At 41.7% G+C, this 14,961-nt stretch overlaps 1 protein-coding gene across 1 annotated transcript in view; it reads left to right on the top strand.

The window, feature by feature from the left end:
* The first annotated feature begins 960 nt into the window (after positions 1-960).
* The window catches only part of CDCA7 (cell division cycle associated 7), a 34,651-nt gene continuing 20,650 nt past the window's right edge, over positions 961-14,961 (top strand). The window contains exon 1 of the mRNA XM_081242295.1: positions 961-1,101. The gene's annotated coding sequence lies outside the window, so the exon portion shown is untranslated. The remainder of the gene's footprint in view (positions 1,102-14,961) is intronic.

Raw genomic sequence — 14,961 nt, 5'->3', positions numbered from 1 at the left:
TAGTGGAGTGTGGGAAGGGAGCATGGATCATTGCTGGTATTAAAGCCAACATGTAAACCAGCCTTTATATACAACTTCATATTTTCTTTAAAATTTTAAAATTTAACATTATAGCATAATCATTTCCCTGTATAATAAAAAAATACTCGATATACATCATTTAACTGCTGCTTATATGCCATTGTCCATTCTTAAGAATTTCACCATCGTGGACATTGGGCTTCTTCCTAATTTTTCCCCGTTATGAATAATACTGTAATGAACGTCTGTGTGTATAAAACCATGACCCGATTTTAGCTGATTTCCTTAGAACTGTTAAAAAACAAAATTCAGCTGAGTAAATGTAAAGATCTAATTGGCTTATTCAACAGTTCATGAATCAGGGCAGCATCCTGATAGGCAGGTAGAGAGGAACCCCGAGGAGCTGTACAAAAGGGTAGAAAGGGGCAGGGATAAGGAAAGCACGCACTGTTTCAGGCAAGGTCACCTTCCCACGTGGGATGGAAGGGTTCTACTCGGTGGATTACCTCATTAGTACTGACCAGGCAATTCCAGGCTGGCTAGCTAAAGGTTACATTCCTGGGAGAGGCAGAAACTGCAATTAGGTTAGGTACGGAGTCTTGGTTTGCTGATGTGGAGCTTAGCTCAGGTGACTCCATTTGGAGCCTCTCGGCTCTTTTTCTTTTAACAGAATAAATGCCCAGAGGAAATATTACACGAAAAAAGAGAATGCAGATATATGAAAGAGCAAGTTTACAAAAAAGTAATTCTCAAACTTCAGTCGCCTCAGAATAGCCTGGAGGGCTGGTTAAAACAGCCTGCTGGGCCCATCCCTAGAGTGAATGATTCAGCAAGTCTGGGGCGGGGCCAATCACAATTTGCATTTTTAACTAGTTCCAAGCCCTTGGCCAAAGCTACAGGCCACACTCAGAGAACACTGATCTAAACCACAGATAGAAAAACAGTCTCGAACAAAAGAAGATAAGGAGGTAAACTGAGAATAGATGAAACCGCAGAACTGTTTGTTGGTGGAAACTAGGCGAGAAGTTGCATCTTTTTTCTACCTGAAGTAGGAGGCGGAATCCTCAGCCAGCAAAGAAGGTAAGAGTAGAGTAAAAGGTGTGATAAAAGGAGTGAGCGGTTTGGGTAAGCCTTGCTGGGATTTAATGAAGGAACTGACTTAGGAACCCTATAAAGCATTAACTAAGGACATTGAAAATCTAGCTTAAATTAGCCGTCATACATCTAAAATGAGGACTAGTTTCATCATCCTTTGACCTTTTACAACAGTGCTCAGCTGCCAGACGAAGCCTTAAGGGCAGCCGCCCAAGGGGGTGAGGCGCTTAGGCTAGTGGTGAGAGAAAGTGAAGCAGTGACTGTGAGGTCTAGGCCAGTGATGAAAGCTCTATCCGTGCTGACCAACTTGCCAGAGGGCAAGAAAAGAAAGGGTCAAATGACAGCACGTTTGATAAAATATAAAGCAGGCCTTGTGGAAGTAAGGGAGTGAGAAAGCTGGAGAGAGGACAGGAGTGGTCTTGAGTCATGCTATTAGAGCCGACCATTCTGAGAACAGAGCTGTTCTGAGGTGTGAGAAGAATTTGGAGATCAAGAGAATCTGATTGAGGAAATCTGAAGGTAAACTGTTAGATGGGTCATTTGCACCAGCGTAAAAGTTCCTGAGGATAACGACAAATCCCTGGTCACCTGGAGGTTGGTAAATAAGTAGCCCCAAGGGGGGATAGTGGAATTGAAGGGAGAGGTGGGGTGAAACCGTTGGGTGTCATTTCTGTGGGCTCCAAGGAGCCCAGCTCTTTATGTCTCAGCACAGAAAGAATTCAGCAAGAAGCAAAGTGATAGATAAGTGATTTATTAGAATAGGACGCTTGTGAGGCTTACGAGCAGGCAGGCAAGCTTTGCGCTACCCCGAGTACTTAGTGGGTTACATTTTTATAATCAAAGGAAGGCGGGGAGAGAAGACCTTCCTTATCTTTCTTGAGTAGACATCACATTTCCATCATCAGCTCCTCCTCCAGGTTGGGTTTTTTGTCCCTACATGGTCAGGTCAGGACTGCCATGGCACATTGGAAAAATTATTTCAGGTTTCAGTACCATGAGGGTCTTTCATTTTGAAACATCACCTTTCTATAAATGACTTTTTGTGTGCACAGAGCATGTGCTGGGGATCATTAACTTGATGACACCACTGGGCAGGTTGTAAGTCTTATTCTTCACTATTGTTTTATTGTTTTTAGGGAATTGTGCAAAGAGCATGTCCTAGGGGTCAAAGAGCATGTTTTGAGGGTCATTAACTTACTGAGCTCACTGGGCAGGATGTAGGTCTCATGCCTGCCACCATTGTTTTATTGTTTTGGGACATGTCTCGTGCTTCTGGTGCATGATTTTGTTGCTAATCAAGTTAGCTTGATTTTGTTGTTAAGCAAGCCAATCTGGCTTTGATGTTAAGTGACTTGTTGTGCTTCATGAGTCAAGCAAGCCCACATTGTTTCAGGATTTTCCCATTACTTTCTTGAGTGACCATTAATCTTACTGTGGTCTCCCAAAGCCCCCTAAAGTTCCCTCTCTATCTACAGTCCCCTAGTGGAGTTTCTAAGCTGACTATTTGATTATCCTGCTCAATCCCTATCAGAAGTATACCCTTCACATGAGAGATTTATTTCCTGCTTTCAGGGAGAGAGAAAGGAGGGTCAGAATGTCCCTCCTGTGTTGGCCATTTCTTTTTTTTTTTTTTTTTTTGCGGTACGTGGGCCTCTCACTGTTGTGGCCTCTCCCGTTGCAGGGCACAGGCTCCGGACGCGCAGGCTCAGCGGCCATGGCTCACGGGCCCAGCCGCTCCACGGCATGTGGGATCTTCCCGGACCGGGGCACGAACCCGTGTCCCCTGCATTGATTGGCAGGCGGTCTCTCAACCATTGCGCCACCAGGGAAGCCCGGCCATTTCTTAAGTAACTTTAATTCAAAACAATGAATATGCCACTGAGGCACATTTGGGGGCAGCCTACCCTGGGCCCCAACAATTCCTATTAAGCTCTAGAGTTGGGTGGCTGCTGTTCTCTACCCACCCAGGATCGTGGCCATTCTCAGTGCTCCAGGCAACCACTACCAATCTCTTAGAGTTTGCACTCAAAAATGAAACTCCGTTGCCTTTTTTGTGCTAGGCATTGGGAACACTTAAGTCCCTGTTCTCAAGGATCTTAATGGCTGTGGTGAGGAGGAGAGAGTGGGAGACAAAACAAGTCTTGATGGGGCTCAGAAAAGGAACACCTAACTAAGTCTAGAAAGTGAGATAGAAAGTGACCTCTCAGAGAACATTTCTTGGTGAGACAAAAGCTCTTTGTGACAGAGGAAGGAAGGAAGGAAGGTAGGAAGGAAGTTTTTTCAAAATGCAAATAAACCACTTAAGACAAAAGAATACCTATTGTTTCTCATTGTCTATTTGTGGCCCACCTTCTGAGAAAAGGAGTTAGCCTGGGGCCAAGTGAAAAAACTAGGGGGTAGAGGGAGATATTTGTAGCTGGGTTGGGGGAGCCTTTGCCAATTCTAGGGCGGCCCAGCTTGTAGGGAGAAAGGGTATAGACAAATATACTGCTCTTGGGTGTCACTTACCCTCACTGCCTGTGAAATTGTTCACCTTTCTTTTAAAGAGAAAGACACACCCTAACTCTAAAGACTTGGCCCAAAAAAGGGTGAGTAGAGGAGGAAAGGAGAGACAAGAGGCAAGCATGTTGGGTGTGGTCACGGAGAGTGTGTGGATAGAGGAGGGCACCTAGAACAAGCCCCAGGAACACCACACCGGCATCTTTAGCTTGGGCAGAGGAAGTGAGAAAGAGTGCCTGTAAAGGTGGCTACATGGGCTCCTGGGGAAATGTAGCCAAGTCTTGGAAAAGGGAAAAAAGAACACCAAGTGATAGAGTAGATGGTGGATGGTGGGAGTTTTAAGAAGGAATGAAAAACAGGCGGTCATTGGAAAGGGCAAACAAATAAAAACCAATACGTAAGGGAGCTGGGCTGATATTATTATTATTATTATTATTATTATTATTATTATTATTATTATTATTTTTTTTTTTTTTGCGGTATGCGGGCCTCTCACTGTTGTGGCCTCTCCCGTTGCGGAGCACAGGCTCCGGACGCGCAGGCTCAGCGGCCATGGCTCACGGGCCCAGCCGCTCCACGGCATGTGGGATCTTCCCGGACCGGGGCACGAACCCGTGCCCCCTGCATCGGCAGGTGGACTCTCAACCACTGCGCCACCAGGGAAGCCCTGGGCTGATATTCTTGAATTTTTATTCAGTAGCAGATGGAGAGCCACTGAGGTATTGCAAATAGGGGAACTATGTGGTTGTGTGTGTGTTAAAATCACTCGCTGACCGGGAAGAATCTGGGTGGGTGGGTGGGCAGTTGGCAGTGGGACCACAGGCAGGGAGATGATTCAGCCGCTCCATACATCTGCTTCATTCTTTGTCCATCTTTTATTTTCGCTCTTCCCCTCCCTATCTATAGGAGCCTACAAAATCCTAGTCCGGAGACTTATTTTCCCTCCCAGGCTGTGTGGGGTGATTTCTCCTTTTTACAGTTGTCAGAAATGAAAGTGACAAACGTAGCCTCTTTTTCACTGAAAGGCAAGAAGCCTTGCTAGGTTTTAACAAAAAGGAGACTGTCCGAATAGGTTTGTTATCAGTCCTATAACCAAGAAACTCTCAGTTAGCTGTCCTGGCAGCCCCAGGTGTTATCTTAATTTATTCAACATTTACTATACATCACTGTAGAGGAGGAAAAATAATTTTGCCTCTACCCTTCTTAGGTTCTTGAATGAGACTCCCCTGTAATAAAAAGACCGATTAACAAGAGGAAAATTTAATTCCGTTCCTATATACCAAAGCCCCACAAAGATAAGAGACTGAAAGACGTGACCAGAACAGGAAGCTTTCCTAACTTTTAGACAAAGAAACGATAAATTTGTGAAGAACTGACAAGACAAACAGGTTTGGGCTAGAAGTAGTAAATGGTGAGGAAGTACCAAGATTTGTTTATCTAGTCTTTTTGGCCCTAGATTCCCTGTATCTTGTGGTGAGGATGCCTTCTACCCTCCAGGTACAGGGAAGGTACCTTTCACAGGGGAGATTTTTTTTTTTTAATTTCTGCTGTACAGCAAAGTGACTTAGTTGTACACATATATATATATATATATATATATATTCTTTTCCATTCTGATTTGTCACAGGATGTTGAATATACAGTGCTATACAGTAGGACCTTGTTTATCCATCCTATATCTACTAGTTTGCATCTGCTCATCCTCTAACAGAGCAGGAGCCTATGGGATAACCTCCCCCCATATCCTCTGCTTTAGTTCCTCTCTGAAGTAGCTGGATAACGGTATTTGATGCACATTCCTGAGCTGTTTTACAGATGTGAAAAGCCCCCACCAAATGGAAGATGTTAACTACTCGATGACCATGAGCACATAGCCCCAGGCCTCCTGGAGCCTAAGGATAGATAATGTGAACCCCTGTGACACCACCCTGTTACCTCACCATCAACCAGTTAGAGAATTTTACATGTGCTGATCACATATCTTGCGACACCCCCTCCCTCACCTGGCTTTTAAAAATGCTTTGGTGAAACCGTGTGGGGAGCTCGGGGTTTTTTTTGGGCTGAGCCACTCATTTCCTTGCATGGCCCTGCAATAAACCTTTTTCTGTGTTCCAAAGTCTGACGTTTCAGCTTGTTTGGCCTCACTCTGCGTCGTCGGGCACACAAATTTGCGCTAACAATCCCAAGCTCCCAATCCTTCCCTCCCCCCTCCCCCTCGGCAACCACAAGTCTGTTGTCTATATCTGTGAGTCTGTTTGTTTCATAGATATGTTCATTTGTGTTGTATTTTAGATTCCATATATAAGTGATATCATATGATATTTGTCTTTCTTTTTCTTACTTAGCTTAGTATGATAATCTCTAGGTTCATCCATGTTGCTGAAAATGGCATTATTTTAGTCCTTTTTTTATCACAGGAGATTTATCTCCTACTTTCAGGGGACAAAGGAGAGTCAGAGTGTCCTTGCACTGGCTGTTTCTCCGGTACCTTTAATGCAAAATAAATGCCAGAGTGGGCTTCCCTGGTGGCGCAGTGGTTGAGAGTCCGCCTGCCAATGTAGGGGACATGGGTTTGTGCCCCGGTCTGGGAAGATCCCACATGCCGCGGAGCGGCTGGGCCCGTGGGCCATGGTCGCTGAGCCTGCGCGTCCGGAGCCTGTGCTCCGCAACGGGAGAGGCCACAACAGTGAGAGGCCCGCGTACCGCAAAAAAAAAAAAAAAAAGCCAGAGTGGCATATTTTAGGGTGACATGTTCTGAACCCCTGTATCAGTCATGGTACTAAGATGAGGACCATGAATCAGACAGACCGGAACCAGTTTGCAAGGGAGAAATAGAGACACAGCGTAGAGAACAAACGTATGGACACCAAGTGGGGAAAGCAGTGGGGGTGGTGGTGGGATGAATTGGGAGATTGGGATTGACATGTATACACTAATATGTATAAAATTGATAACTAATAAGAACGTGCTGTACAAAAATAAATTAAAAAAAAAAAAGACCGGGTCTTTGCTCTCCTAAAGTTTAAATTCTAGGTAGGTTTTGGATATGTGTGTGTGTATGTTGGGAGTAGTGGGTGAGACAGATTGTAAACAAATAACCATGAAAACTTCAGATTCTCAGAGGGGCTGTGAAGACAATAGGGTCCTGACATAGAACATAATAGGGTTGAGGGGAGGGCTTTCTGAATGTAATACAGGGCCTAGGGGAGGTGACATTTGAACTTAGACTTGAAGGCGGAGAAGGAATCAAAGTACAAAGGTCCTTTCAAGCAGACAGAATAGCCTGTGGAAAGAACTCTAGGTGGTTATGAGTCTGAGGTTCCCGTGGCTGAATCACGTTGGGCAAGGGGGGGTCATTGGTATAGGATGAGATGGAGGAGTTCGGCAGGGCTGGAGCAGTGGAAAGCTAATGAAGCATCTTTTTAAACAGGAGAACCATCCAAGTTACTTTTCTTAAAAACTGTTCTGGCTTCTGTGTAGATATATAATTTAGGAAGTCGCTGGAGTATCCAGAGGGATCTGGGTGGTATAGACTAGAACAATGGCAGTGGCTATGGAGAAAAGTGGATGGATTTGTGATATATTTGTGGAAGTAAAGCAACAGTATTTGGTGACACATTAGAAGGGAGAAACAAGGGATAGAGAGGACTATCGACTAATACTTGGTTTTTAGCTTGATCAGTTGTAGATGATGATGCTATTTACTGAGGCAGAAAGATCTGGAGATGAGTGGCTTTTTGAGGAGGGAATTGGAGATCTATTATGACATGTTATATTCAAAATGACATCAAATAGCTGATTTAATATATGAGTTTGGAGTTCAGAGGAAAGGTCTTGGCTGGAGATATAACACTGGGAGTCACAGGATATGATGGAACCACTGTTCCTCAAAAACAGTCTGATAAAGTCACATCTTTCCTAATTGAAGAACATGTCATCCCTTGGTGCCATCTTTCAGGTAATCCCCACGTTCCACAGGCAATCACCTTTCCGATTTCTACTGCCATTGTTTCATTTCACCTGTTCTGATACAGGTTTCCCCTCCGCTATCTGAAAGTAGAGCACTTCTATGAAACGTTTCGTAAGCCGAAATGGTATGAAGTGAAAAAGCAATTACCTTAACACTTCTTGCTAACTGGTGCACAAAATAAATTGAGATAAAGCACAGACACAGTTCAAATCTGTGGCGGCTTGATGCTGAGATGCTGAGTGTAGTTCCCGGGGAAGGAGGTTGGCAGTGCCACCTCTATAATGGTGGCTGCAGGCTGGCTGCAAAATAAGTGCTGTACGTTATTTCCATTTTTCACCTTTTTTTTTTTTTGTAAAAGTGAAAATTCTCTTTGGCTTTCTTTCCAGTGTGGAAAACAGGTAAAAGCAAAGAGGTTATAAAGTAAACTTTCGAAAAGTAGGGGATACCTGTATTGTACTTTCTTCATCATCCAGTTCAAAACGTTTTTCCCTCGTGATTTCTTCTTTTGACTCATGGATTATTTAGATGTGTGCTGTTCTGTTCAATTTCCAAATATGTGAGACTTTTCTAGATGTCTTGATGTTGATTTCTAATTTAATTATCTTGTGGTCAGGGAATAGACTAGGTACAATGGCAATTCCTTTTGAAGTTTATTGAGACTTATTTCATAACCTAGAATAATGTGTATCTTGATGAATGTTCCATTTGCACTTGAAAAGAACATGCATTCTGCTACTCTACAGTTGCTGGATGAAATGTTTTATAAATGTTAATTATATAATTAGGTAAAGTTGCTTAATGGTGTTTTTCAAATTCTCCATATCCTAGTTTTTTGGTGTGTGGGTGTGTGTTGGTCTAATTCTATCAGTTTTTGAGATTGGATGTTAAAATCTCCAACTATGATTGTGAGTTTCTCTATTTCTCCCTTTAGCTTTGTCAGATTTTTTTTTTACATCTTTATTGGAGTATAATTGCTTTACAATGGTGTGTTAGTTTCTGCTTTATAACAAAGTGAATCAGTTATACATATACATCTGTTCCCATATCTCTTCCCTCTTGCGTCTCCCTCCCTCCCACCCTCCCTATCCCACCCCTCCAGGCGGTCACAAAGCACCGAGCTGATCTCCCTGTACTATGCGGCTGCTTCCCACTAGCTATCTACCTTACGTTTGGTAGTGTATATATGTCCATGCCTCTCTCTCTCGCTTTGTCACAGCTTACCCTTCCCCCTCCCCATATCCTCAAGTCCATTTTCAAGTAGGTCTGTCTTTATTCCTGTCTTACCCCTAGGTTCTTCATGACATTTTTTTCCCCTTAAATTCCATATATATGTGTTAGCATACGGTATTTGTCTTTCTCGTTCTGACTTACTTCACTCTCTATGACAGACTCTAGGTCTATGTCAGATTTTTTTTAATGTGTTTTGAAGTTCTGCTATTAGGTTCATATACATTTAGGAATGATATGTCTTCCTGGTGAAACAATCCCTTTATCATTATAAAATATTCCTCTTTATCTCTGGTAGTACATTTTGTTTCGAAGTCTAATTTGTCCTGTATTAAAGTGGGTCTCTTTAATAAGTCTCCAGGGGGACTTCCCTGGAGGTCCAGTGATTAAGACTCCGCACTTCCATTGCAGGGGGCATGGGTTCAATCCCTGGTCGGGGAACTAAGATCCCACATGCCATGTGGCATAGCCAAAAATTAAAAAAATGAAATAAAATAAAGGGGGTCTTTCATTGATAGCACATAGTTAGGTCTTCCTTTTTTATTCAGTTGGACAATTCCAGTCTTTTAGTTGGTTTGTTAGGTCCATTTACATTTGCTGTAATTATTGGTGTGATTAATTCAATTCCACTATTTTTGCTATTTGTTTTTTATCTGTCTCAGCTGATTTTTGTTCCTCTATTTCTCCTTTGCCTCCTTCTGTTTGGGAAATCATACTTGTTACTATTCAATTTTAGTTCCTCTATTAGCTTTTTAGTCTGATACCACAAGCCAGTAAGACTGCAGATTTCTGCTTGAGTTCTTCTAGCTCCCCTAGACATGGGAACATTCTGTATGAGTGGATCTCATCCAGTGAGTATAGTTCCCTTCTTTTAAGGCTTGAAGGCCCCTCCAGTTTTTGCTTGCTTCAGCCCCTCTGCAGTATCTTCAAATAGTTAATTACATTTTATCCACAGTTTATGCCTGTTATCTGTGGGAGAGTTATTCTAGTGCTGGTTATTCTGCCATTATCAACACTATAACTCTCAGTTCTCTTTTTATCCTTTAAAAGTCTTTCTTATATCAATGAGAAAGCCTCAGTTTGATGTTGTAAATATTTAACATCACACTTTTTGTTTTGTCCAAGAGATCATGTCTCAGACTTTAGAAGACAATAAAATCTAGTGAGAATTTAATAATCATGTTTCATATTTTATCCATCTATCATTTTATTGATGGCCAATTATACTGTTTTTCCAACTGTAGCTATAATTTTAATTTTTATACAAGTAAAACAAGTGTGAGTCAATGTAAAGAAAACTAATAAGTAATAGTAGAAGGATTATACAGTTATGGCAAAACATAAGACAACAGTGCTGGGAATACTGAAGTTAGGAAAATGCCCTTCAGTAACATACTTCCTGTGACCATGAGACACTGGTGAATGGAAGTTTAGAGTTAGGAAGAGAAGTCAGGACAGGAAATAGAGATTAGAGAATTCAAAGGTTTAAGACCTTCAGTCCAGTGCCATTGTAAGAATCAGGTTTTATAACTTTAATGTAAAATGTTGTTGAGAATACAGCCATCCTAAGAGATTCTATCTTTGGTTCCCTAAGATGTTTTTATCCTTATAGGTTGTTAAATTTTATAAGAATCAGTATAACCTGTTCAATTCCACTTTTGATTTATGTTTTTTATTTGATGTTTGCTTTCTATTTCCAACCATTGTGAAGGTAGCTTTAAAATACATCTATAAGTTCATTTGTTTGAATGTCTCTGATGAAACTTCAATTTCAGAAATGTCTATTGTTACCTTTCTTTTTTTTTTCCTACATTGATCTTGATCCTGAGGAGGGTTATAAATTTTCTTTTAAGTCATCTGACTCTAGTCCTAGATCAGGTCGATATCACCTGGAAAGTAACACTTGTTATCCGAAGAATATAAAGAAAATAAACCCCCAGGGAGGCAGCACTGAAAAGAGATTAGAAAAGGGGTTATCAGGATGATAATCCAATTTAATCAGCTCTCCTTTTTCTAAACTCTCTGCCACCAGTTCTTTTTACCCTGGCTTTTTAAGGATTGGTATGACTACCTGGTGTTAATAGTTATTTATTTATATAATGAAGGCACAGTTTTATTTTCTTAAGTAAGTAGGTTTTAGTCAGTTCACTGTGGAGTAACTGGTTCTTTGACCTATTTTGAAGGGTGGACTGAAGAAAAAATTCCTGATAATTCTGTTAAGGGCCTCATGTCATGGACATGATCCTTATACTGTCTTTTCTAGCTGGTACTATGCTAAAATTGCATTATGCTAAAACACAGACTTTGGAAATACAAATACTTTTGATGAGAAGTCAGTGGTCATTTGCATTCTCTTGTATATAATATATATATTTTAACTGCTTTTAAAATTTTTCTCTTCATCTTTGGTTTTCAGAAAATTTACGAAGGACATCACAGATGTGGTTTTCTTTGTATTTATCTTGCTTGGGGTTCGCTGAGCTTCTTGAATCTATAAATTTGGGAAATTTCTAGTTATTATTCCTTTAACTATTTTTTTCTGCCTCATTCTCTCTGTGCTTTCCTTTTAGGACTCTGATTACACATATATTAGAATTTTTTATATTGTTCCTATAGGTCACTAAGTCCCTTTTCTATTCTTTTTTCCTTTTTTCTCCCCAATCTTTTTTCCTCTCTGTTCTTTATTCTGGACAATTTCTAATCATCTATCTTTATGCTCACGTATTCTGACATCATCTCCAATCTTAAGTCTATCCATTAGATATTTTATTTAGGTTATTTTCTTTTTCTTTCTTTTTTAAAATAAAGTTATTTATTTATTTTTATTTTTGGCTGCATTGGGTCTTTGTTGCTGCATGCGAGCTTTCTCTAGTTGTGGCAAGCAGGGGTTACTCTTCGTTGTGGTGCACGGGCTTCTCATTGCGGTGGTTTCTCTTGTTACAGAGCAGGGCTCTAGGCGTGCATGCTTCAGTAGTTGTGGCACGCAGGCTCAGTAGTTGTGGCCCGTGGGCTCTAGAGCGCAGGCTCAGTAGTTGTGGCACATGGGCTTAGTTGCTCTGCGGCATGTGGGATCTTCCCGGACCAGGGCTCGAACCCGTGTCCCCTGCATTGGCAGGCGGATTCTTAACCACTGCACCACTAGGGAAGTCCCTGGACACTTTAAAAGAATGTGTATTATGCCATTGTTGGATGGAGTGTTATATAAATGTTGATTACATCCTGTTGGTTGGTGGTGTTGTGTTCTTCTATATCCTTGCTGATTTTCTGTCTAGTTTTATCACTTATTGAGTGAGGATTGTTGAAATCTCCAACTATAATATGGGTTTATTTTTCCATCCATTTCTATCATCTTTTGTTTCTCATATTTTGCAGCTCTATTGTTGTGTGCATCCACATTTAGGATTACTGTTCTTGGTGGTTAACCTATTTATTTTTATACAATGTCCTTCTCCATCTTTGTTCATTTTACTTACTTTGAAGTCTCCTTTATCTATATGAATATAGCCACTCCTACTTTTATTAATGTTTGCATGCTGTATCTTTTTTCATCTGATAATTTATTATAAGTAAGTTTCTGATAGACGGCATAGAGTTAGGTTATTTTTCAAGAATCGACTCTGCCAATCTGTCTTTTAAATTGATTTATTTAAGCCATTTACATTTATTATTTTTGGCTGCTTCAGGTCTTAGTTGTGGCATGCGGGATCTTTGTTGCAGCGTGCAGACTTCTCTAGTTGCGGCATGTGGGCTTCTCTCTAGTTGTGACATGTGGGTTTTCTCTCTCTCATTGTGGCACGTGGGCTCCAGAGTGCGTGGGCTCTGTAGTTGTGGCGTGCGGGCTCCAGAGAGCATGGGCTCTGTAGTTTGCAGCATGTGGGCTCTTTAGTTGAGGTGCGTGGGCTCAGTGGTTGTGGTGTGTGCAGCATGTGGAACCTTCGTTCCCCGACCAGGGTTCCAACCTGTGTCCCCTGCATTGGAAGGTGGATTCTTTACCACTGGACCACCAGGGAAGTCCCCTAAGCCATTTACATTTAATGTAATGATATATCAGGGCTTAAATCTGCCATTTTGTTTTTTCTGCTTTCCCATGTTACTTGAACATTTTTTAGAATTCCATTTTGACTTATTTACAATATTTTATAGTGCATCTCTTTGTATATCTTTAGTACTGCATGCTCTAGGTATACATTATTATACCTAATTTGTCATAATCTGCTTGTGTTTTCATTTCAACAGTTCAAGTGAAGTATATAGAAACTTTATTTCTTTTTACATCCCTTTACGCTCCCATTTTATAATTATTTTAAATATTACCACCACATAAATTTAGACCCATATTAGACATGTTATAATTTTTTCTTCAACCATCAAACATAAATTAGAAAACAAAGGAGGAAAAGAAGTGGTGCTCCCCCTCCCCCCAAATATTGATATGTCCTTGTCCTAGTACCCGAACACTGTAAATGTTACCTTATTTGGAAAAAGGGTCTTTATAGATGTAATTAAGTTAAGGATCTTGAGATGAGATCATCTTGGATTACCCAAGTAGGCCCTAAACCCAATGACAAGCCTCCTTATAAGAGACACAAGAGGAGGAGTCACAGACACAGAGAAGATCATGCAAAGATGGAGGCAGAGACTGGTGTGAGCAACCGTAAGCCAAGGAATGAGGACAGCAATCAGAAGCTACAAGAGGCAAGGAACAGAATCTCCTCTAGAGCTTCTGGAGGGAGCAAAGTCCTGCTGAGACCTTGATTTCAGACTTCTGGTCTCCTAAACTGAGAGAATAACTTTCTGTTGTTTAAGACACAGAGTTTGTGGTAATTTCTTACAGCAGCCACAGGATTCCCATACAACACCACACCCAGCCTTCCAGTCTCTAATCTGAAAAAGAGGAGTTCAAACAGACCCAGCTTGACCAAGCTCTTATCCTAGAGATGGGATTGCCATCACAACTCTGGTTACAAACTAGACTAGATCTTTCAGATGCTTACTTTTTTTTTTTTTTTGCTTTACGCGGGCCTCTCACTGCTGTGGCCTCTCCCGTTGCGGAGCACAGGCTCCGGACGCACAGGGTCAGCGGCCATGGCTCACGGGCCCAGCCGCTCCACGGCATGTGGGATCTTCCCGGACCGGGGCACAAACCCGTGTCCCCTGCATCGGCAGGCGGACTTTCAATCACTGCGCCACCAGGGAAGCCCCCAGACGCTTACTTTGAAAGACAGTAACTAGAATAACCAGGCGTTACCAATTTCCAATTAGGAATTTATGAAACCAATGTTATGGATTGAATGTTTGTGGCTCCCATCCCCTGAAATTCGTATGTTGATGTTTAATCCCCAGTGAGATGGTATTTAGAGGTGGAGCCTTTGGGAGGGAATTAGGTTATGGGGCCCTCATGAATGGGATTAGTGCCATTAGAAGAAAAGATATGAGAAGAAGATATGAGAAGAGATATGAGAGAGTTTGCTTCTCTATCTCTGCTCTCCACTGTTAGGATATAAGAAGAGGGCCATCTGCAAATCAGGAAGTAGACTCTTGCCAGACACCAGATCGGTTGGCACCTTGATTGTGAACTTCCCAGCCTCCAGAACTATGAGAAATAAATGTTGTTTAAGCCACCCAGTCTATGGTATCTTTGTTAGAACTAAGACAGGCAGTTTTTACAGTTTCTAAATTTTTGAGTTTTGGGTAATTCTTCTTGCTTCCCTAAGCAACCCTCTTTTCTTACTGGCCATTTGGTCTCTTTTGCTTCCTCATAACATTGGTTCATAGTAATCTTTGGTCTGCGTGGACTCAGAGCATCATTTATTTGCCTTCAATCCCACCATTGGCCAGTGTTATCTCTTGGTATTAACTAAGCTAAGAGGAAGAAAGTGACTGGCTTAAATTCACCTGTGTATGTGAATGTATGTATATGGGACCACTAAGGTATTATGGATCAGTGGCCCCTATCTCAGGTGTCTAATCTGCGGTGGCTGGGAGTGGGGTGGGGGACGGGGACATTATCACCTGGTATCAAACATGATGCTTAAGCAGGTGGGGCTGGGTATTCAGATGTTGTCAGGTACAATGTAACAGTAGAGTGTGGGCTCTGTCGGGGTTGAAATAGCAGCTCTGCCATTCACCACACATTCTATGACCTTGAG

Source organism: Mesoplodon bidens, assembly GCF_964165515.1.
Source record: "Mesoplodon bidens genome assembly, chromosome: 8".
Lineage (NCBI taxonomy): Eukaryota > Metazoa > Chordata > Mammalia > Artiodactyla > Ziphiidae > Mesoplodon > Mesoplodon bidens.
Note: the sequence above shows the minus strand (reverse complement) of the source record. Positions and strands in the feature narration are given on the sequence as shown.